Below are 25,594 nucleotides of genomic sequence, written 5' to 3' on the forward strand. Positions count from 1 at the left end.
GAACAATCGCATGTTATCTATCGTTTCTATCCAGTCCATTTCTTCTAAAGCCTTCTTGACCTTTCCAGGGTTAACAATCAATGTTTCCCGGTTCATATTGGCCCAAACTAGCCTTTCTTCAACATTAGCTTCTAGTCCTGAGAGGATAGCGGAGCTCCGATTGCACAGATGGTGTTTAATATCACAATACAGTGTGCCTTCCTTGGCCGCAATAATTGAGCGAACAAGAGAACTTAGTTTCCAGGCCGCCTGGCCCTTCAACAAACGTAAGCCCAGTTCAAATCTCAGACTGCCCATAGGGACACTCAAGGGGAGACCAAGAACCCTTTTCCAAATTAGGCCTTCCAACCTCTGCCAATCCACCTTCCATAGGAAGGGCTTAGCTTCTAGACCATACAACAATACTGGAACCACCTTGGCAGAGTAAAATTTAATCAAGGGAAGAAGCAAGAACCTACAGAACTTTGGCAGTACCCTTTTCATCTGGGGAACTAACTGTATCAGTTTATACCTAATTTCAGTTCTGCTTTAGAATAAGATGGAGAGGCGTAAACCTCATAACCCAACTATATCAGCTCTTCAACTCTTGTTATTTGATGACCCCCCAGCAGCCAATTGGTAAATATCACCCTTTTAATGTGGATGTCTGAAAGCCACGATTTTGGATTTCTTGGGGTTGATTGCAAGCCCATTTTCCTTTGCATAACAGTCTAGTCCCGTTAGCAACCGCTGGAGTATGGTCTAACAAGACCACATCATCGGCATAGGCCAGCCAGTGGATCTTAGAGCCATTGATCACCAGACTGGCCAATGCTGAGGATGCCAAAAACTCCCCCAGGTCTGCCAGGTACAAAATAAAAAGCAGCGGGTCCTTAGACAGCCCTGACGGACACCTCTGCATAGGTAGCTGCCATTTACAAAGCAATTGCTACCTCAGTTGAAAATGAACTCAAAGAGATTGTTTTAGTGACTGACTCTGATTATGAGCAAAACAGTTTTGTGGAATATTTACCTGGCTGGAAAGCAAAAGGTATGCTCATATATAACAAAAAACCTCTTAAACATGGCAAGATGATTCAAGCCATCGAGAAACTGGTGTCAGAAAATGATTTAATAATACATTGGAGAAAAACCCAAGGGCATTTAAAGACGCCAGGTGAGGACAAGGAGGGAAATGACAAGGCAGATCAGTTAGCCAAAATTGGAGCTGTAATGGGAGAATTGCTTCCTATTGAACATCTGCTTTTTGAAATGCAGGTAGATGCAATCACATGCTCCAAATGAAGTCGAACAGCCTGTAATGCAATGCAGTCACGATACCCCAGATGAGGACCTGATTAAAGCACAAAAAGAAGACCCTATTTTTGGCATATTTTATGATCACTTGATAGATGAAGAACAGAATCCTTTGACTGCAAATGATTGTTAAACAAAAGAAGAATTGAGAGTACTGCTGAAGAACAAAAAGAGAATTAGGTTACAAGATGGATTGATGATTAGGGAATCTGTGACAGGTCAAATCCAATGGGTGGTGCCCTTATCATTTCGGGGACTGATGTTACATCATGCACATGATGCAAAAACTGCAGGACACAGTGGTTCACACACAACTTTAGAAATTGGAAAAGATTACACCTATTGGCCACATATGTTCCAAGATGTTGAACTATATACAAGAGGGTGTCTAGCATGTGCACAATTTCAACCTGCTTCACCTACGCATAGAGCCCCATTAATGAAAAGAGGTTTGACCCTTCCATGGTCTGATTTGCAAATCGACTGTGTTGGGCCTGTAAAAAGGTCAGCCAGAGAAAATAAATATTTATTAACAGTGGTTTGTCTAATGTCCAAGTGGGTGGAATGCATTCCAGCACCGGATTGCAGTGCACAAATGGCAGCCACACTACTGGTAAATCATATTTTTTGGAGATTTGGGTTACCTCAAAGAATAGAGTCAGACCGGGGTAGTCACTTCACTGGTGCATTGATGACCAAAGTTTGGCAAATAATGGGTGTGAAACGGAAACTACACATATCGGCCTTCTTCTTCCGGTGGAGTGGAAAGAAACAATAGGTCCATTGTTGACATATTAAAGAAATTTGTAGCTGAAGCAGGTTCTAGTTGGGACTTTCGGCTTCCCTTAGTATTGATGGCCATTAAATCGACCCCCGCTAAATCAACAAAACTCAGTCCTCATGAAATACAGACCGGGAGAAAAGATGGTGTTACCACAACATTAATTGTACAGCACACATGAGCAAACACTTGTTAAATGCATCCACAATTCAAAAATATGTGGAAGAGTTGAGGAAGCACTTACAACATGCATTTGTGCAGGGGAATCTGGAGAGGGCTGCAGATAGTGCAAAAACATATCGTGATAGGAAGACATCTATAAGGAGATACAAGGTGGGGGATCAGGTCTATACTTTCCATTTTGGGAAAAATAAGCATAAAAACTCTGTTTCTTGCAGCGTGGCAAGGACCACTTACAATAATAGACACAGTGACCCCTGAAGTGTATAGAATAATTAAAAAGGAGGGTAAGATGACAGTGGAGCAGTTTGTCCATGTAAATCAAATCGAACCTTTCCACCCGAAACATGAGGTGAGAAGGCTTGAACAAGTTGAGGCTAGTTGAGGGAAAGTGTGGAGTGAGAATTGGGCTAACCGGAGAGTCAAGGTAACCATTGGTGTAATTAATGGGAAATGGTAAGGGGTTCTGATATTAAGAAATATGATCTGTTTATTGTACATTTTTGAAATTATTTTGGTTGCATGATGTGGGATGTATGTTTTGGTTTGCATAATGATGAACTTATTTTCAGGTGTTCTAGTGAGACAGACCAGTATCCATGTAGCCACCATAATGACAATCTAATTTTATTTTCAGGTATTGCAGCAGAGGAGGTATAGAAAAATGTGTTGTGCTAGCTACTTAATTTGTATTATTTCGTTTACTTTAGATAACTAATTGATTGCCCCGGCAGCGCCGGATCCTTGGAGCGATGGACTCTTGGAGGATGCCACGGGATCAGAGGCCGCAGGAAAGACCCCGGACCGAGAGAAGGGGTGAAGATAAGGAGCCTGAGAGGCCATAAAGATGACCCCTGTGGAGGAGATTCCATGGAGTGCTGGACTAGAGGAGTTCTGCTGATGATGGCATTGTGTGCAGTGTGTTGTGCAAAGACTAATGGACAGGACATTACGGAGAGGTGATCCAGTATATTCTGGGTAGAAGGAACTAAACTGACATAATCTTCACTATTATTTTTCTTTTCATTTATTGCATATGGAGCATATTACTGTGGTGTGCTCCACCAAAATGGAGATCGGACCATTGATTAAGGATGATGAGATCTGATTTAAAAAAATAAATAAAAAATAATTCTGAAAAATATATGCTATTTATTGATGTATGGAAAAATCATGAATGTATCTGTGGTGGGAAATGGTGCTTGTTCCATGAAGCCGGAGTATATACATAATTAATGACGCCTGTGGTTTCATGTATTTGGAGGGTGTTTGTTTCAAATATGGACATTTCAATTGTGAGTACATATGTTTTTTTAATTTTATTTTATTTTGAAAGATTATTTTAGTTTCTCCTGCAGTGATATCCCAGGGGATCCCAGCAGTAGAGCAAGGAGGGAGATGTAGGAGAGATACTGTAGATGTAGGAGAGATATTGAAGATTTAAGGATACTTACGGTACATGAGGGCCAGTAAGGGAGTCATGACATTGTATGCATAGGAGGCAATAAACAGAATACAGACATCAAACAGCAGGCTTACAAATGGAAATGCACATTTTAAAATGATCCACTTCAGGATAAACAGGTTATCTGTACAGTTTGCACTGTGTACCTATTAATGCAAACTAATCAATTAACACCCTCCCATTAATTGGTAACTCATCTCTAACAAAGCAGTACAAAAGGATTCAGATGACATGTCAAAAGTAAGGTGCTTTTTGCAGTGGAATTAAAACGTGCAGGCAAAATATATTAGCTGTGATTTCATTACACAAGCTACGAGGAAGAAGCAATGTTGAGAATGCTCTATTGTATACTGCAGGAAGCAATTGTTGCAACATCTTTGGGAGGTTATGCTAACCAGCTCGGGTGATTGTGCACGTCAGGAAAGACGCAGGTTATTAGTGAGATTGACAGGGATAGCATGTAAATTCAAGAGACAGAAGGGGTGTGGAGAGTTCAGCCGACAGAATAGCAGAGCAGCAGACATCCTGGCAGATGAGCAAGGGACTGGCCAGAATCGTGCAGAGCAAGATTTTCCAGGAAGCTGAGGCCTTGACAGACAAGTCTGTTGTGGGTGGCTGGACTTTGCAGAATCTGCGATACTTCAGTGTGCTGATAATCCAGTTGAGAGGGGTTTCCCGTGATAACAGCGCATAAATCTCACACACACTTAAAGTGAGTATATTTATAAACTGAGGTGCACATACGGATGATTGGGTTTATTTTTACAGTCAGTCAGGATCAACTGGTCATTTTATGAATAATGCCTTTCAGCATTTGAAGGAGATACAGATTCGAAAATTGTAAAGGGAGAAAAAGACAGTTGGCCTGCTGTCGAGTTTTTTTTCTTCTTTTAAACTGTGTCTTCTGCCAATTGTGTCGGGACCCAAGGTCTTTGGTAAGATAAAAACCACAGATATTTATTCATGAATATAAGCTGGTCATGGAAACTAATGTAGAGGTGCTATTTTGTAATAATGCTTATACCGCACAACGTGTTCTCAACTAATAGTGTATATAAAAACAAATATTTTTAAAACTGAAACAGTGGGGTTGCGTTTTCTGTGTCTAAGTGTATTCAATGTCAAAGAGAGTGTGAAGTTACAGTGAAGATCCCCAGTGCATCAAAAGAGGTAACACATTTTACCATGGGTGGTAAAACAGGAGGTACTTTTGGTATTCTTAGCAAGCAAGTTTAATAGCGTATGATTCGTGTGTGACTGGTGAATCATTCACAATGGAAAATATTTATGAACAAACCTGTCAAAGACAGTAGCCCAGCCTTGTAGGTAAGTGGTTGTGGAGACAAGTAGCACTGTCAAAATAATTCAAGTGTGTTAGGCCCAGTAATCTGTGTTTAGAGGCGACCCTAAATAGAATACAGGTAATGGAGGGGAATCTTGTCACACCACATAGGGCATTACCAAAACCACGCTGTACCACCATTTTAGCACAATAACAAAATACCACGAAACTAGGTATAGCCCTCGGACAAAATCCCTAACATACCGTCTCATATCTGGGCACTGTGCACCCACATTCTTTTAAAACATGATGCTTTATTTATATGGGGTGGTGACATTAATTATGTGTGAGATGTGACGCTGTACAAATCTGCACCACCTCGGGGTGACCCATCCTCAGCTACTAATGCCCTGAATAAGGCAATCACTGACTTAGATTTGGTGGATGTTTTGAGAGAATTACATCGAGGCACTGTAGAGTATTCCTTTTCTTTCATCCCCACATACGATACACACCAGAATAGACTGTGTTTTTGTGGGGGTGAGACAATTGGATGAATTTGTCAGCACGGAATGTATGGATTATGCAGTGTCTGATCACTCCCACTTAATGGTTATCTGGGACATTGGGACACCTCAAACCACTATCCCTGCATGGCGAATGCCCACGGAAGCCCTTTTAGACCCCCTTTTTAAAGACCAACATTGCACTATGCTGGTCTCCTTTCTGGAAGACAATGTTGGGAGCTTAGACACTTGGGGAACTGTCTGGGAAACCCTGAAGGTAGTGATCCAGGGAGAAGTCATTGCTGTCACTGGGGCCATCCTCAAGAAGTTGAGAAATGGGGGCCTTGGAGGACACAATTGGCAGGCACTCTTGAGAGATTGCTCCCTGACCTACAGTCAGTTGAAGGGGAGCTAAGGGAGACCAGGTTACAGTGTCTAATGGCGTGGAAAGATTGTCAAAGTTTGAATATGACACCCGAACAGAACAGGCGTTTACTGAAGGAGACGAAATGGGAAACTATTAGCTTGGCTGTGCAGGCTAGAGCAGCCTAGACCTCTGACTAAATTACTGAATGACGAGTGTAGAGTTTCATGGCAGGTCCAGGGGGCAATTAATGATATATTTGCCAATTACTATGACAAACTGTATAGACACGACTTACAAATACCTTCTGAAGAAATAGCTGAGGTCTTTACAGTGATCTGTCTCCCAAAACATGCTGCTAGCCAGAAAGACTTCCGGGATCAACCCTTTACTCTGGAAGAGCTGGGCGCATCAATGGCTTCCCTTTCCATAGGCAAAACGCTGGAAGTGATGGCATCCCAGCAGAATTTTATAAAACCTATTAATCCACCTTGCCCCCCACACTACTGAAGGTATTCGAGGAGGCCTTTGATAGAGGTATACTTCCAGCCACCCGGCCACCATGCGGGAAACACTGGTAATACCTATCCTCAAACCTGGAAAACATGCTGAGACGTGTGACTCATATCACCATGTTGAATTATGATGTGAAACTACTTACCACAATTTTAGCTATAGGTCTCTGTAAATGTATTTCAAACCTGATACCCACTGATCAAAGTGGGTTTTTAACCTGGTCGCAACACCACCCTGAATTTGTGCAGACTGCAACATGTCATTGATCAAACCAATTCCTGCAATGAACACTATGCAGTGGCATCGCTGGACACTGTTAAAGCTTTTGACTCAGTATACTGGCAGTGGATAACCACAGAACTACAGGACTTTGGGTTTGGGACGAATTGTATTTGTTTGGTTAAACATTTATATACTTCCCCAACAGCGAGGGAAAGATCTTGTAGACAGCTATTGGGACAATGGAATATACAATGGGGAACATGGCAAGCATGCCCACTTTCACTTTCCCACATGCTCTGCATACTAGCCTTAGAGCCACTGGCTGTGTACCTGAGGCAGGAATTCATGGAGGCAGGCATTAAACTTAGGGGATCTACACCCCTTATCTCCTTATATGCAGATGACATGCTGTTTTATCTGTGTGAACCGCAACACAACCTACCAATAGTATTAGACATTTTACATGACCTTGACAGGTTATCAGGGATCTCCTTTAACACGCAGAAATCATGTCTCTTCTCCCTGGCAGGACTAACAAGGGAGAGAAAAGCAGCTTCACTGGACTTGGGATTGAAATGGGATGCACACTCCTTTAAATACTTGGGAATACAAATTACTCACACCCCTAGGGACATGCACATACTTAACACACAAAGGGTAGTGGAGGGTGACTAGAAGTCAATAACATTCTGGTCTTGGTTACCCCTCCCTCTCATGGGCAGGATGGCTATCAACAAAATGATCATCCTCCCCAGATTTTCATATGGTTTCACCAATGTGCACTTTTATATCTAGGCTGCCTTTTTTTAGAATCTTGAAGGCAAACTCTGGGACTTCCTGTGGGGCACAAAAAGACATAGATTGGCACTTAGCGTTTTATCACTGACTTGCAGTGACAGAGGGGCACAAGTCCCACATCTGGAGTTAAATTATCTGGCTGTCCAATCAGGTTTTATTGTGAAATGGTTGTCAGACGAATTTACATCTGAACATGAGCTAATCAATACGCTAGTGAGACCTGCTTGGCTCACAGAGGCTTTGTGGCTCCCGTTAAATCACGTAGACCCTCAGCCTTTGGTGCAGAGAGTGGGTAGACAGATCTGGACTAGAGTATTAAAGTTACTTCAACTGCAACACCCCTACTCCCCTAAAGTCCCGATTTTGGCCGGCACATATGTCAATTTGGACGAGATAAAGGATGTTTGATGCTGGGAAAGAGCGGGTATGAACACTTGCGATGACATGTATGAAAATGGGTCATACAAGGAACTGACCAGCCTTACACAACAGGAAGGACAACGCCTGAGTTATATGAGGGTGGCAAGGGTCGCCAGATGCAATTGGAGTGAATGGCCTGCAGAGCTGCAAGAAAGCGCTTTCCTGGCTGTAATGTACGCACTAGAAGATGGCTGGAGACCTGTGTACTTACTCAATACGGCCAGTGTTAAACCTGTTAAACTGAAAGCTCGCTGGGAGACAGATTTTGGATTGGAAATCTCCATCTAGCAGTGGGAACTGGCATTAAGCTTTGCTAAGAATGTGTCCAGCAAAGACCAGGTTCAGGTTAATACAAATTAACATACTTCATCGCACTTACATGACCTCCTCTAGAGTTGCCAAGTTTAAACAGGGTGCTTCATCCACCTGCCCTTGGTACCACCATGATGACGCCCATCTAATATATATGTTGTGAACAAGCACGGTGGTACAGCACTTCTGGTACCGAATCAAACAGACATGTGAAGATGCTGGAATTAGTAGGTACTCTGGACCCCTCTTGAATGCCTTTTGGGCATATACCCTAGACTACGTAAGCGTAAGCATAAACATGGTACTAAATTCATGGACCTAGCTTGTATACTGGCTAAAAGATGCTTTGCAATGCCCGCAATTTGAAGTATGGTTCAAGGAGTTTGCAATTTGGTGTGAGGCTGAAACAAAAGCATGGGTCAGTGCAATACGAACATATGATGAGGACACTGCAATTGATTTAAAGGCCTGGAAAGCCCTTACTGAATCTGTATTTTACGCATCAGACGACATACCTCCCTGAATGCTCTACAGCTGCTTTTACTCATTCTTCCCCCCCCTTATCATTAAATACAAGTAATGCATAGACCCTGAAATCACCCATGGACGAGATTACGTGGGCGACCTATTTGGCATGTACTAGACCTGTCCTGACTTTCATTAATAATTGAAATTGCTTGTTTTCTCAGCATGCTAGCATTGAGTATTTCTTAGGAATGTTTAGTTTAGGTATATTGGTTGAACTGTACGATGTTGACTGTATCATCAGACTTTGCTACTGATTTTTACACTGATTAAGGACTGTGTTACTATGTAATGAAGCTGTACTAACATCACCAATAAACAAATAAAAAAAAACAAAATGGGGGGTCTATGGGCCTGGAGAGGGAACGACAACGAGGATGTTGGTGACGGTCTGTCTAGAGGAAGCACTGGTGTAGGTATCAGCTATAGGGAGGCTTGGGTTGGAGACCAGGATGTCCCTTTTGAGCTTCTTCCTACCAGACTTAGTGAGAAGGATAGCATAGTCGATATAATAGCAGTTAGAGAAGATAGGTGAGACAGAGAGCACCATAGAGGGTACGGGGAAGAGATGGGGGTGATGTGGGGGGGGAGCCCCAAGCATGTGGGAGGGTAGCGCAGGGGGAAGACAGTAGGCAGGCACAAGGGGAGGAACAACAGGGAGGAGAAACGGCTCAGAACAAGAAACAACAGACCTATGAAATCAGATGTATGCAAGGACCATCAACAAAACACAAAAAAACAGCAAGGAAGGGTGTAGGCAATGCAAAGTAATGCCAAAACCAAGAGCACAACCAGGGTCAAAACAATCGCCAGAGATCAAAACTTGAATAAGGAACCTAGAAGTAAGGAATGCATGTAATGCAAAAAACCATAGAGAACACACAATGTCAAAATAATAGGGAAGACAACAGCGACAGTGTCAAAGTACAAAACAGAATCCCAAACCACTAGGCACAGTAAACAACTGAAGAAGCTAGAAGTAAGGAGTGCAGGCGAAGGCAATGGTACAGTAACGAAACAAACAGTGGAATGGGCAGGGAACAGTAAGCAAGGAGGGTGACAACAATAGGTCAGAGAGCACAACTTCCTGTGCCACGGAGCACCTGTCCTCACCCCAACACCGGAGAAGTTGACGTTGGCATTGCCTGATGATGGTGGGGATGGCCTGTGGGGACCGAGGGAGAAAACACATGTCGGTGCATGCTCACCTGTTGTCTGAGCAGGGGTTTGGGTCCTGGGTTCTCCTGGTCTTAACAGGCCCAGAAATTGCTCTTTTCGTCCTCTGCCTTTCACTTCGGACGCCCGGGTGAGAGACACCCTTGGTCTAAGAGTTAAGCGCAGAAAGGAAGAGGCACCGCCAAGAAGGTGGGCCGGGATTAGGCCAGATGACCTCAGCAACTGCCAAATCATTAGTGACCTCCTCTTAGCCAATCAGAATGCTTAGAGTGCAGTCAATAACTACTGGTATTGACTGCATTCGAAACATGCTGTCTTCAGAAGCAGACAGGGAAACAGCAATGGAATGTGTAGGCACTGTTTTGTTTCACTGAGGAATTCCTTGCTGGTAGGACCTTTTTTGCTGCAACATGCTATTTACCACACACAAGAAAAAACATTGGACTATGTTTTCAATTTTTATAGAGAAACCATTTCCAATGCATGCTCAGGTAAACCTGCTCTAGTTTAACCAAGTTTCAATTAAAATGCTTAGTTTATGAAGATGCCCATGTCATTTAAATACTGCAAAATACAACCACATTTAATTTACTAATTCAGTTTATCTATTTACTTTACTCTTAAAGCATAATTTTTACCTTCACCATGAAAACTCTAAAACATGTATTGCTACTATCATCATCTGCTAATAGCCTTTTAGGCCTGGGGAAGAGTCATTATAGCTTGGGATACTGACGCTTCCCCAACTTGGTGGTGGGTCATTATCCCATGATAACAACCCTCCCTTAGTCTATGACGCTATAGTAAGAGTCAAGATTTTATATTAAATATATTACGCTATAGCCTGAAGGTTATAATGCTGCTGAAGGTTATCATCTCTTCCCAATTAATTGGAATTTGGTATTTTTACAATGTAAGTTGAGGTGGGGGTATTTGCTTAGAAAAGATTGTGACAGTGTTAATTGTATTAAATATATTTTATACTATCCTCTTAAATTTGATAGTATGTGCTGATGAGGGCAATTAGGAACTACTGCCCCTTTTAATGCATTGAAGCATTTATCTATCCTGCACCCAGATGGGCGGACATTTATGTAATTTAAGTAAGTCAAGTTTGTCCAGCAATTCATATTTCAGAACATATTTTGTTTGAAAGAGAATATATGTAGTTATGTATGTGTTTATGTGATTACTGGCGATATGTTATTTGGATTTGCATAGCTACGCATTTAGCTGTTTAGATATTGAGCTTTTGTGACATGAATGATTATATGCATTGAGGCACTTATTTTTGTGCATCAATGTGTTTAATTGTGCACTACCACTTTAAGTTTATGTGTACATAAGGTGTATAGCTTTTCAAAATGGCTGCCTTGACAAAGCCTTGTGGATAACAGGCAAAATGCACATAAGCAGACAGAGGGGACTGACTCTGCTTTTGTATCTTTTCATTGTTGCAATAAAATACAAGTTTCTTACTTGCGACCAGTGTGGCAGCATTGCAGTTCCTTTGGACCTCATTACGGGTTTGGTAGTAATTTGGTAGTAACTCTGCAGAATTACCAGCAATCCTGCTTACCGTTACCGTCACTTGATCCTGTCGGTTTACCACAGGATTGAAAGTGGTGGAAGGACAGCATTAATCCCCGTTTTTGGAGTGCCTAGGACTTCATGGGGATTTCAGAGGAATTACTGTGAGTGGTTATTTTGCCGCAGTAATTCTGCCGATATTTGGCCTTAAAGTGGCAGATTTACCTGCAGCATCAGCTTCAAGGCCAAACTTGTAGTTTAGCGGTGTGGTAAACATGGAGTCATTCTGTTACTGCACCAAAAATAGTGTCACAGAATTACCACAACTTTTGCCCCGCTGCTGAACTTGTAAGGAGGCCCAGTGTCTTTTTTTGTCTAATACATCAAAACAATATTGAACGCATTCACTAGGGTTCCACGCAAATTACCTTCATTTGTGGTGTAGAAAAGCATATGGAAATTAACATTTTGCATTCCTGCAGCATTGTCAACCAAATAATTGTTTTCATTGCTAATTCATGTCAGAAAAGATTAAAATAAGAGAGATGCTTTAATAAAAAGGAAACTTCTCTGAACGCAGGCAAAATAAAAAAAACACAAATACCACTTTTGGTATTATGAAAAAATGTAACAAAATATTTTGGATCAAATATGGCTAGTCGTTTTTCAAATGCTCTGCAAAACTCAAGGCAGCTCGCCTTAGGTGTTGTGCGAAAACTGCAGCTCTTAGCGAACATTTACCTGGGCACGTGCAGGAGAGGGGAGGGCGGCAAGGGTAGTGCCAGTCCGAAAGACATTTTTAAAATGCTGGTGGTGCTGGTTCTGTTGGGGTAGGTTTGTGTGAAGTGCAGATTGTTTGTGTGTCAAACTGGAAAAAGTTCATAATAGAACTCCTGCTGACATGACACTGGTCCTGGTACTGCTTAAACCAAGAAGCGATTCAAAGGGCTAGCAATCCTGTCGGTTTGAGTCTGAACACAGTATTTGGTCAGCCCCAATCTCTTAAAATACTACATGTTTGATTTGTTTAGAGCAAAGATCCCAGATGAAAGGACTTATTAGTGCCTGTAAAAGAGCCAATGGTCCAAGATTATTTTCAATGGCCTCTGCTGCCATAAGCATTATTTGTGCCTTCTGAGAAGAAATGTGCACGATTTAAGGGAGATTATGTAAAACCAGTATGGGGAGTTGGCTGCACAGTGGATCCTGCTGATCAGGGAAGAACTGGTGAAGGAGGAACCTGTTGCTTCCCGCCCAGCCTTGTGAGTATTCAAACCCAGCAATCACAAATATAAATGCCAGCGGTCCTCGTTCCTCGCACTGCCCTCAGCTGAACAACTACCGCTGTAATTCCATTCCACATCTGCCTCAATGCTACACCCAGATCATGAATTCTACCTCAGTATTCCCAGCCTTCTATGAATTCAACACCAGCACCCTCAACTATCAATGCAGGTGCTCCTTATACTTGTATTATATTGTTCCAAATGAGTGTCCCTGGTCCCAACAGGATACAACAGGATACAAAATATACCAAATAAAAGGACGCATCCCAGTAGGGAATGTGACCAGGCGATAGATTGCGAGTTGAACAAAGTTTTTTATCGATAAAGATATGCACGCAGAGAACTTTGCTGCCCTGAGAGCGCTCTGCCAAACAATACATGGGCAGTACATTATGAACCAAAAAACCATCATGAGTGATGTAACAACATATAGTACAATATAACAGTTCAGTTGGTTGTCCCACATGGCACAGTATGGCGTGTAGGTGATTTCAGGCTCCAATTGGTTGCTGTGGCTGGGGTGGTCAGTTGGCACATGGGTCAGCTGGGCTCATCTTCACGGGGTGAAGGTCAGGCTTAGCTCACAGCGTGTCACAATCCTAACTAATATAAACTACACAATGGCCATTGACATGCAAAGAGTAATGTTAGACCTGAAACCATTACTTAGATGGAGGTGATTATAAAATGTGGACCGATATATGCATATTCTAACCCATGCCTTTATGGGTGCAAGGGTACCTTTGGCCCTTCTCCCAGGTCTGGGCCTTATCTACAGGGTCTGATCTGTGATGTATTCTCCCTGGTGCCTCCCGATTCAAATGAAATGGATGGATGTGTGTTAGTTTAGAGGAGGATATAGGATCACACAGGATTAGGTATATAGTGGGAAATTTAGGGTGGTCCGGGGGAAGGGTCTTCCAGCAGTTACGTTCAAAGAGAGTGGAGAATGCGGGCAAAGGTCTGTAAGCAGTAACTTCTAATGGTGGGGGTTGAGGTGGCACAGGCTGGCTTGTTGGGACGGATGAGCATACAGGCCAGGGTTTGCCGTGGTCACACATAGGGCAATGAGCTCAGAGGAAGAGAGAAGGATACTGAATATTTGCAACAAAACATGGCCAAGCGCTTCTGTGAGAAATGGGTCTGTGCGGAGCTGCCAGGAGATGAAGGGGGAGGCTGGGCTGTCTGTGCGTGGTGCTGGACAGAGGGAGACATGGCTTTTTAGAAATCATGATGGGGCCTAGGAAAAGATAGCGTTTTAGGGTGGCACAAAATGGTGTCTGTACCTCTCACCTTTGTTGACCATCTTTTCTGTGATTACGTTCAGGCCAAAGATCCATTTCACGTGGGAATGTCAGGGGGGTCTGAAAAGACCTTTCCTCTATTACATTCCCCCTTTCATTATTACTAAAGTAACAAATACCTTTGACCAGTGCTTCTGCGTTCTTCTGCTTTCTTTACCGCTGCATGCTATGCTTGAGTGTCTTTTATTGGCATCCATGCATGGCATACGTTTCTCAGACTTTCTCCCCTTCGAGCATATTTTGCAGGAGTGCATGTCATATAGATACAACCCCCATCCCATATTAGCTTAGTACCTTCTTGTATTAGTTGCCCCCCTTACCCCCTTCTTTTACATTCTCAATGATAAAAAACAAACCCAGTATAAACCCAAGCACAATAATAACAGTGAAAAAACATTTGCTACGAAGTAGAAACCGCAATCGTATGAGTAAGCTCTAGTGGCACTAACATTATTTCTACTGCAATCTAACTCTCTTCTGTCTGTATTCAGAGGTCTTATCTCAGTCATTGTTGCTCCTACAGGATGGAATAAAGTGGGTTAAGTGCATTTATAGTTATAAAACATGTTTACATTTGTCAAAATAATGTATGAGCGAGAGAGAGAGAGAGAGAGAGAGAAAGAGAGAGCGATAGAGACAGAAGGTTGTCATTTATAATGTCATTAGTCACTGCTTTTCTCTTTTTTCCTCTCAATCGCATGTATTAAACCATATGACAGTACTCTCCTTATACCCATTATTTTAGTCACTTTAGTGCTTTGGCAGTTACTACTCCCCTACTCAATATTTCCACGAAGGCACTGCTACTTCATGTTCCTCGGGCATTACTGTCTGTGGGGCTATGCTGTCATGTGCTTTCCTGATGTCTGACAGATGGATCCAATATTTCAGGCTCTATACCTTCACTGCTGAAGCAGTGCAATATATAACTTCATAAGGGCAGTGAAATTCCTAGAGAATTTCACCTTCTCACAAAGCTGTGGACATACACTAATTCTCCTGGCATTCATTGTTTTGCTGGGCTATCGGCAGCTGGTGTTCTTGTTTCTGTTTCACTATCCTGTGTGAAAGGTGGCGCTATTTGTTTGGCAATGCTTCTTACCGCTCGTGTTGTGTTAAATATTCTTTGAATTCCTCTCCTAATATTCTTGCTGTTATGTGGGTATCTGAAACTACTCGTTTTACTGGAGATAGTGGTGTCTGCCTGTGTCTCCCTGTCACTATGATGTCACATATTCCCCAACGCGGGAATACTTCTGTCACCAAAAATGTTGCTGCACATTTCGCATCTGGGTGTGCACAAGGTCCTGCTTCCACCCATCATGAAAAGGGGCAGACCATCACTATTAAGTATCTCGCTCCATTGCACCTCTCTCCCATGTTCACATAATCAATGTGCAGCTCACGGAAAGGTCCAATGGGGCGGGGTAGTCTCCGTCATAGTGTTTGAAAGGTAATTCGTGAACTGTATGTTTGCCACGTATTACATTCAATAGACATTTTGGTGAGGTATTATTGGAGGTTTGGAACAAACCCGTCCTCCTGGATGTCTGCAGCTATGTGCTGTTTTGTCATGTGGGCAGGGAAATGCAATTTTTGGAATGCTACTTGTAATAACTCAATGGGCGTCACCACATTCCCTGTTGCATTGTGTCTCCAAAGGAGGTCTGTTGGTGATTGCGTACGACCCCTCTTTAACCATAGGTCCTGTTCTGCGGGTTGAGCTCTCTTTTGCAATTCTATTATTTGTGCTATTGGCAATGCATTGTACCCGTCCTCCCTTTGTTCTTCCATATGACTTTTCTGCACACATTAGGCAGGCAGCGTTTTTGAAAAATACGCTGCCTTTTTGGTGCGGCATCCGCTGCTGCTTTTCCTAATGAGATTTCGTCACTGTTGTTCATCTGGGCTTGGCATTTTACCAATGCTACTCTTGATGGTTCTGCAATTGCCTTTATTACCTCATTTAAAAGTTCAGCGTGTTGTACTGGGGACCCATCTGCTCTACTGAACCCTCTTCTCCACCTGGATAATCCAGCATGTACTGTAGTGGTTACATATGCTGAGTCTGAATAAATCATCACTGGACAACCTTTAGCTGCATGGAGTGCTTCTATTCGTGCTACGATTTCAGCAGCTTGTGCGGAATATTGCATGGGCAAATATTTTTGTGTCAGTATTTCATATTCTCCTTCTTCCAATCTTACTACTGCTGCTCCCACATGTTTTTCACCTGTTTCTGGGCAAAGAGAAGCTGACCCATCTACAAAATACACCTCTCCTTCACTTAGTGCATTTTCACTTGCTTTGGCAATGTTGTCTCCTTCCCCTTCATACATGGCACTATCGTGATTTTGCATGTCTTCTACTGTACATGGCTCTGTGAGAAAGGTGGCTGAATTTACTGTTTTACAATTTACCACATGAATGTTTGGGCTTGATATTATAATTTCGTATGCTGTTGCTCTCTGGGTAGTTAGGGTGGATTTCAATCATTCTAGTATTGCAAACAGGGAGTGTTCCACAAATAAGATGACAGAACATCCCATCAAACTGGTGGAACTTTTTTCAATGGCATAGCCAGCTGTGGCAAGAGCCTGTTTGCAAGCAAAGTGGTCTCATATTACGGAATCAAGAGTGCCACTGTAGTATGCTGGTGGGTTGTGTCCTAATGATGTTTTCTGTGTCAGTACTGCAGTCATTAGTGTTCCATCTGAGTGGGAAAATAAGACAAATTCCCGTTCATAATCTGTTTTAGCAAGGACGAGTGTGGTACACATCATGTCCTTTAGTGTGGTAAAAGCAGTGTCCATTTCAGATGTCTATGTTATTGTTTTGTTTTCCTTCTGTGCTTCTTTTAACCCTTGTAATAATGGTCTTGTGAAGGTGGAATAGTATAATATCCATGCTCGGCAATAATTACATATGCCAAGGAATTTTGACATGTCTTTCACTGTGTGGGGCCTTGCTGTCGCTCTTACTGTTGCAGCACTTTCAGGAATTATTCTCTTTCCATCTTTCGAGATCAACTGTTCCAGATACAATACTTCTGCAAGACAATATTGGAGTTTGTTTTTATCTACTTTGCACCCATTGTGCGCCAATAGGGTCAGTAATTGGATGGAATCTTTCCTGCACATGTCTTCCCCCTCACTACATATTAGCAGATCATCCACGTACTGAATTATCATGCTTTGGACAGCAATAATTCTGAAGTCTTCATGCAATAGTCTGTTAAAAATGCTACGGCTTTCGCATTACCCATGGGGCAATCTGCAATGCTCATATCTTCTCCCCCCTAGTGTGAATGCTGCCAAGTACTGTGAATCTCGATCAAGGGACACAGAGAAAAAGGAATTTTTCAAATCCACCCCAGTAAAATGTGTTGCCTTCTTTGGAATACTGCACAAGATGGATGCCAGGTTTGGAATAAGAGGGAATTCTTTTTGGACAATATCATTAAGTGGGTGGAGGTCCTGCACCATCCTCCATGACCCCTTTTCACTTTTTAATCAGATATATTGCAGTATTGCATTGGGAGTTCGAGGGGACAATAATACCTTGTTGGAGTAATGCATGTATTGTTTCTCGTATTCCCTCCTCTGCTTCCCTCGACAAAGTATATTGTTTTACCCTGGGCAGCACTGCCCCTGGCTTTATTTTTATCCTTATGGGGGCCACTTCTTTTAATAACCCTACATCATGGGGATTGGTGGTCCATAAATTTGATGGTACCTGCTGTAAATCTGTATTACAAAATGACGGTGGTGTACTGATGATAGCCATGAAGGGATTCGTAACCCATTTGTTCTGCACCATTATGTCACAGGGCATGCATATTTCCATTATTATTTCTCCATCATGGTCATCGTCAGTGAATAACTCCTCATCTGTCAATTTGCGCAAAGTTTTGTTTGGATCTATGCATAACACTGTTGGCCATTCACACCCGTGCGTGTACAGTCCAATTGCCACAATACGTTCTGCCGACACCTGCACTCCCTGCAAGTCTAGCGAGAGCACAGTACTAGGTAATATGTCTGGTGTTGCTATGGGGCGGAAAACAAAATCAGAAGGTACTCTCCACTCTTTCTGTGTTATTTCTGGCACTATTCTTGCCAATACCTGTATGCCATATGATATGATAGGTTATTTATAATGCGCTTAATACCCAATGGTTTCTAAGCGCGGACCCAAGGATCGAACCTGTGTTGCTCCATGTCGTCTTGCATCCAAGGCTAGCACGTTGCTCCTGAGCTATCCTCCTGAGAATCATATATAAACATATCTGCATTGGTGGGAATTCCTTGCACTGCTGTGTCATCTGCTATTGTTTGTATTATTAACATCGCCCATAGGGGAAAGATGCCAGGTGTAGACCATACCAAGCCTGTGAATGCAATGGTCATATTCAGTTTACTGAGAAAATCTCTTCTCAAGTGAGTCACCATGATACAGTAGGGGTGCTCTCACTGTTCTACCCCCTATCTTTACATTCAAATCTTTAGTGTAAGGAACCGTGACCACAGCCCCAGAGAATCCCTGCATCTCGAGATTTTTGCCAGATAGCGGAAACTTGCCTTCACATAGACATGATTTCTCTGCCACCGAATCCACCACAAAGATGAACTGCTTGTCTCCTACCTCTGCCCCCACCAATGGTTCCTCGTCTGGGCATAAGGTAGTTGATAGGACTGGGCACGCAAATGCTCTCTGTGGGCTGTCCTAGTCTGGGTGAGTGTCTGTTCCGGGACAGGAGAAAGCATTGTCGCTGAGCACACATGCTCCCCGGAACGGGGCTGCGGCACCATTTACAGTGGTAATGAAGTCGTTGGCATGCATGTGTGTCATTTGGTTTTGATTCGTAAGACGTGTCTGCATATTTTGCTGCGGCTGTCTGGGTGCGTTGGGTCCTGCTGTGTATCTGCTATCATTTTATTCATCTTGTGTATATCCTCCCATAGCAATCCATAAGGGCTCCCTGGGTGCGGGTGCCCATATTAGTATCTCTGATTATCCTTATTGTTAGCCATAGGACGGGTACGACATTCCCTCGCAAAGTGGCCCCACCTTCCACATGACCAACATGCACCCTGTCCTCCTCCCCTCAGTCCTTGTCCTCTATATCCTCCTCCACACTGCCCTTGATACCCACCTCTTCCTCTTGCGGGCCTTCCTTGCCACTGGGGTCCTGTGTACTCCTCTTCTCCACCCCATTTCCCCTGACCATTGTCTGCCCATGTAGATGCAATTCTACCCTTTAATGCTACTGTTCTGTTACGTTCACCTGGTCTCCACAGGGGCGCCGAACGGGACTGGCAGGTCTGCTGTTAGATGGCTCACGTCTTCTCTGCATCTGCGGCCCCACGATGGTGCGCCTAAAGGGTTAAATGAAGCGTTACCCAACTGTGAGGCGGAAGACCCACACCCGCCTCCCGTTGTCTTCTGAAAGCCCCTCTGCTATGTCCCACCTTTGCTTTAAGGATGGCAGGCTCTCCGTCCTGCAGCTGTATGCAGGGGCCGTAGAGTTCTAGGATCCAGTTACTTCACTGATCCTGTCGAGTCTCAGACAACGTTGACTCAATGAGTAAGTCTTTACCATTAAAATGGTTAGCCAAAGAGTTCAAATTGTTCAGGTTTTTCCCTATGTTGTCTTTCCTTTGTAGGTTTCTTACTGATGCGAAAGTTCGTAGAACGCAGTTGTTTTTCCCAGAAAAGGTAAGTTCGCACCAGCGTTCTGTGATAAGTCTGTATATGCGCTATGACTCTTCTGTGCGACCGACCTGCTGCTCTCTTATTTTGTAGGTGCTGTAGGACCGTGTGACGAAGATCAGCGGATCGCTAGTAGGAGCGTCCTTCAGGTGAGTATGTTGCTGAGTTAACTGTTTCGAATGGTGTTTTTCCCAATTTGCGCTAACCTGATGTTTCTTCTTTTCGTCCGACAGGTGCATCGACTCAGGCGTGGTGGGCGAACGATGAGCGGTCGCGGGATGGAGGTTTGCTGGTTCGCCGGGAAGAGCAGCTCTCAGGTAGGTACGAACGAAGCGCTGGGTAGGGATGTGGATCCTTGGTCAGCGCGGCCAACCTGATGCCTTTTCTTCCTTTGCAGGTTGCTCGAGAAGGAACTGAACTGGTGTTGTAGCTGACTGGCTGAAGGTAACAGACACGGTGAGCGTTACGCTGCAGGAGTGCAGAATAACGCGAAGCATGTTCTGTACTAAAGGTGTGGTTTATATAGCTTCAGAAAAGTAGTCCTCAGGTAAAGTAGTTCCAGCAACCACACCCAAGTAAATAGTTCCCTAGGCAAGTAGTCCCTTCAGCCTGCCTCAGATTGGCCCTCACATGCTTTACCTTGTTTGAAACTTGCCATGTTGGTAATGGCAGCATGAGCCTGGCGCCAACAGCGCCAGCACCAAGTCCAGGAGGCCCCTGAGAGAGTCTTTGGGGCCTTAAAGGCCCTCATGGAAGTCGAAGTCCTGGGCAGGTTGGTCTGCACCTGATGTGTGGGGAAATGGACCGTGACATGTTCCCTCCCACTCTTCTCCCTGTTGTTTTTGGGGACGGTTCTGCTGTTAACGCTGTGACCATTACTAATTTGCTATGTACCAGGTTTGCTTCGTCTGCAGATCTTCTTTGTGCTATTTCTTTTTCTCTCTCTTTGATCCTCCTACAGTAGTGTACTATGACTCTGAATTTCTGGCCATCCTATGGCTTATTTCCCAGCAATTTTATCAAGAGCCTTCTGTGCCTACTTTGGGAGGCCTTTTTTGATAATAAAATAGAACAGGGAGGTGGATTGGGCCCATGCTGTACCCGTCTCTGCCCGCCACAAATCCTGCATCTGAAGAATAAACTGAGGGGCATCTTCCTCATCACACTTAGCGCATTGCATAACAGAGTGTAAATCTGAGGTATCAGGGAAGGTTCTCTGCAGTGCATCCCATACATTTGCTCTGACATTGTTGAAAGATGCCCCATCATGCTGATCATTCCCCATCTTTACTGCCGGGAACCCCGCCTTCACCCACACCCCGTTTGCTTGATCACCCACTGCTGATTCTAGGAAGCTTTTAACATCCTCTATAACCAAAGGTACTCCGGCTGTATTTTTCTGAAATGCGTATACCACTTTCCAGCCCCCCTGAGAGTGGCAGGAGGCTTTTTAACAAAATATTTTTGGCCATCAGTGCCCAAGGGACATAATGGGGACGTCCCGCTGATTTGTGAATGAGGGGCATCTGCAATTTTGACCTTACTTTTTCCCTACATACCTTCACTCCTTTCTTCTTTGCTAATGCCATTTGCCCTAGTCTGTTATGAAGCCTTCCCCCCATACTTCTTCTCCTACTCTGCTACTTTAGGGTTGGCCACTGTATCTGCGGTATTCCTCGCACTGCCCCTTCCTCTGATTCATCAAAGTCGCTCCAACATTCCTCTTCTCTTTCTGATGCTACTGTGTCATATCCCACAGTCGCTGTCTCTCCCTCTCGCTCCACCCGCACCGTTGTAATGGGCGCATTGTCTATTCGGAAAAGGAAATCCCCGGATTTCCATTCATCCTCTGGTATTTCAGAGGAACTTTTTAGTGGGGGCGGCAATTGTGGCTACCCTCCCCCCTGTAATGTCAAGGGGGCTCATACAATGTCCGTAATCGGGATAGTTCTGCTTGTGTATTGATCATTTGTATTTCTAAATCCTGTGTGGTCGCTCCTGCAGGTGCAGGTACTATGTTTGTGGGGTGTATGAACCTACAGGGGTGCCATTGGTATTTACTGGAATGTATGGGGGAGGTGGTACAGTTACTGGGGTGGCTGGTGCACTAGACGGAGGTAAATATAGTTGATCACAGTAACCTTCTGTGGGTAAGGGTCTTGTAAGTAGTGGATATAATGTCTTTGGTTCTACTCCTCCCTTCTCTTTTTCTCCAGCCTCTCCCTTTGGCACGACTGGGGTCTCTAGTTCCTTTTCTTTGCTATTTGTTGGTGGTGTTTCTTCGAACATCCTCCACAAATCTAATGCTTCATGTCTGTTCTGGCGCTTCTTCCCTTTATAATTGGCCAATAAATATGTTTCAACATGGTCTAATACTACTTTATCAAAAGACCCCTCTTGTGGCCAGACCCACGGCGGCCCCTCCACTTTTACTTCTGTCAACCACTGCCCATGATATTTTTGATGTTGCTGTACAGAGGGAGGTACTTGCAAATGTGCGAAAGTGGCGTGTCTAAGCACATGATGTCACTGTATTTTCTTCCCCCTTGGTATGTCTGTATTTGTGTACTTACACTGTTACCCTCTAACCTTTCACTTCATACATAAATCAATTACTTATGCATTGCAACGATAAACAAATAGAAGCACAAAAACATTTAACCAATTAACATTTAGACATAACGGACTGACAAATATTACTAACAACGTTGAACATAAAACATGAAACCTTAAAGTCTGTCCCTTATACCCCAGCCCTTTGTTAATTAAGAATCTGTTTCTCCACTCACATTCAACATTCATATCACCTCCGCCCCTCCTGGGTCTTCCTCCAAAAGATTATAGATACTAAAAGAAGAACTAATACTATTCTCCCGAGCCCTCTAAATATGTGAGGCTCCTACTTTTTCCTTATCTCCACTTATATTCCTGCACTGGTCGGGACAGTGCTATGCGGCGCCGCCTTCCACCCTCTTTCAGAGCTAGGTTCCCTTATCTCCTCTTATTTCATTACCGTATTCATGTAAAAACCTAATGGCCATAGAAAAAAGATCAATCTCTTTAAATTCAACAATCACTCTATTAACTCATATGCAACCCAACCCATAACACTGTTCCCTTAATTAAATCTTCTCCATGCCCTTCATACTTCCCACCTTTAATTCTTCTTGCAATCAACATTCATGTGTCCGTGGTATTCCGAGAGCCTCAGTTCGCGGTCTATCCACAAGTGGGGTCCTTCCCGCAAAAGGCCATGCCCGTCGAACAGTTGGGTATTCGCAAAGCCGGGACCCACTGAGCCTGCTAAGGAGCGTACGCCTTTGTATAACCTGGTCAGCCGTAGGTGACATTTGGCCCTTCCAGGGAATCCCTGGATCTTGCTGCAGTACGGGGGCATCAAGAAATATCACATCAGACAGGTCACCACTTTCAGGGTGCCTGGTCCCAACATGATACAAAATATACCAAATAAAAGGATGCACATCAATAATGATATGCAAGCAGAGAACTCTGCTGCCCTGAGAGCACTCTGCCAAACAATACACGGGCAGCACATAATGAACCAAAAAATCGTCATGACTGATGTAACGACATATAGTACAATATAACAGTTTCAGTTGGTTGGCCCACTCGGCACAGTATGGAGTGTAGGTGATGCCAGGCTCCAATTGGTTGCTGTGGCTGGGGCGGTCAGTAGGCACGTGGGTCAGCTGGGCTCATCTTCACGGGGTGAAGGTCAGGCTTAGTTCACAGCGTGTCACAATCCTAACTAATCTAAACTACACAATGACCATTGACATGAAAAGAGTAGTGGTAGACATGAAACCATTACTTAGATGGAGGCGATTATAAATGTGGACCGATATATGCACATTCTAACCCATGCAATGCCTTTATAGGGGCAAGGATACCTTTGGTCCTTCTGCCAGGTGACTTATCTACAGGGTCTGATCTGTAATTTATTCTCCTTGGTGCCTTACGATTCAAACGAAAATGGATGGATGGATGTTATTTTAGAGGAGGATATACGATCAGATGGGATTAGGTATATGGTGGGCAATTTAGGGTGGTCTGGGGGAAGGGTCTTCCAGCAGTTACGTTCAAAGAAGTGGAGAATGCGGGCAAAGGGTCTGTAAGCAGTAACTTCTAAAGGTGGGGGTCGAGGTACCATAGTTTGAAGAGAAGAATGAGCATGCAGGTCAGGGTTTGCTCTGGTCACATGCAGGGCAATGAGCTCAGAGTAAGAGAGAAGGATGCTGAATATTTGCAACAATAAATGGCCAAGCGCTTCTGTGAGGAATCTGTCTGTGCGCAGCTGCCAGGAGATTAATTGGGAGGCTGGGCTTTCTGTGCGTGGCGCTGGACAGAGGGAGGGATGGCTTTTTAGAAATCATGACGGGCCTAGAAAAAGATGGCATTTTAGGGTGGCACAAAATGGAGTCTGCACCTCTCACCAGATGGCTTTGTTTACTGTCTTTTCTGTGATTGCGTTAAGGCCAAATTATTAGAACAGGCAAACAAACGTGGGGACGTCTCCTGCCATTTGGGTAAACACAAGACTCATTTCACGTGTGAATGTCAGGGGTGTCTGAAAAGACCTTTCCTCCCTTACACCAACTACATACCTTAGAACACCATCCCAGTGCACCCCCCTGATCAATGAGTACTCCTTTATTGAGTTACAGTTCAATACATCATTCTGGATTATCACTTCCACTTTCACTTTGTTTCAATATATTAACTTTAGATAAAACAAAATAATATGTTAACATGTTTGTGTGTGTGTCTAATATTGTCCCCATATGTTGTTCTTTTAGAGTGAACTCAACTCCTGTAACTTGTAGATCAATGTCTACCCAGTTCCCCCCCTCCCCCCTCACTATGCTACCATGAAGGTTGAACAGCACGAAAATCCCCACAACATCCACACTCACCAGACACAAGTTCAAAGTGAGAATGGAATGCTGTGGTCTAAATGATGACTTGGGGCATGTGTTTAATAGTGTAATGGAAATAAATCCAGGATAGCGATATAAATCAATATTACTATGGTCTGTTTATAATAAAGGAGTTTATGTGCATATAGCTCATTACCCGGATGGAAAACATTGGTGAATGAATGATTTATAGTAAGACAGAAATGTGAGAGCCCCATTAGTGGTCTGAAACTCTACACAGCAGGAGATATTACTAGGAGAATTGAGTTTAATTCAAGGGCACAATATAGCTCCAATGTCTCCCAGAGTGCTTCTCTTAGATATGTCCTGTCTGACCAAAGCTGAACGAATTGGTGTGATATGGGGAGCTCATTGGGACCTAAGGCTCAAATGAACACTGTTACACAAAGCACATTTTTCAGCAATCACCAATTTTGGCAAATTCTCCTTTTTGTTCCAGAGGATACTCATTAGGTTGTGATTGGAGCTCTGATAATTCCAATGTGGATTATGCTAGCACACTCTATCTGGGACTTCAAGTAAGCCAGATTCATTAGTTGCAGTGGGTCCACAATGCAGTGGATGAGCTGGAATTTAGCCTTAGCCGCAGAAACCATGCTACACACGTAGGCTGTGTCTGCAGGTGAAGGACCGCATCATCTTCACGATTTTGTGTCTTTGAAATATATTCGTGGATTAGCACATGGGTATTTTGTCAACACGATTGTAGCCTATGTACCCAATCAAACTCTCAATTCATCCAATCAGGACCTGTTAATGGTTGCCAAGTTCAGGTGCCCCTTCTGTGAACGTAGAAGTTTCTTGGTTCAAGCCCCTCGTTTATGGAATGCGTTACGACCCAGCATTAGGAGAATGCCAGACTTGTCAACAGAGCTTTTCAGCTAGCATTAATATACTATGTGTTCCTTTCTAGTGTCATGTCTGTTTTTCAGGATTTGCGCACGTAGGAGCAATTGTGGTC

Source organism: Ambystoma mexicanum, chromosome 3q (assembly GCF_040938575.1).
Source record: "Ambystoma mexicanum isolate Mex_15411 chromosome 3q, UKY_AmexF1_1, whole genome shotgun sequence".
Taxonomy (NCBI): domain Eukaryota; kingdom Metazoa; phylum Chordata; class Amphibia; order Caudata; family Ambystomatidae; genus Ambystoma; species Ambystoma mexicanum.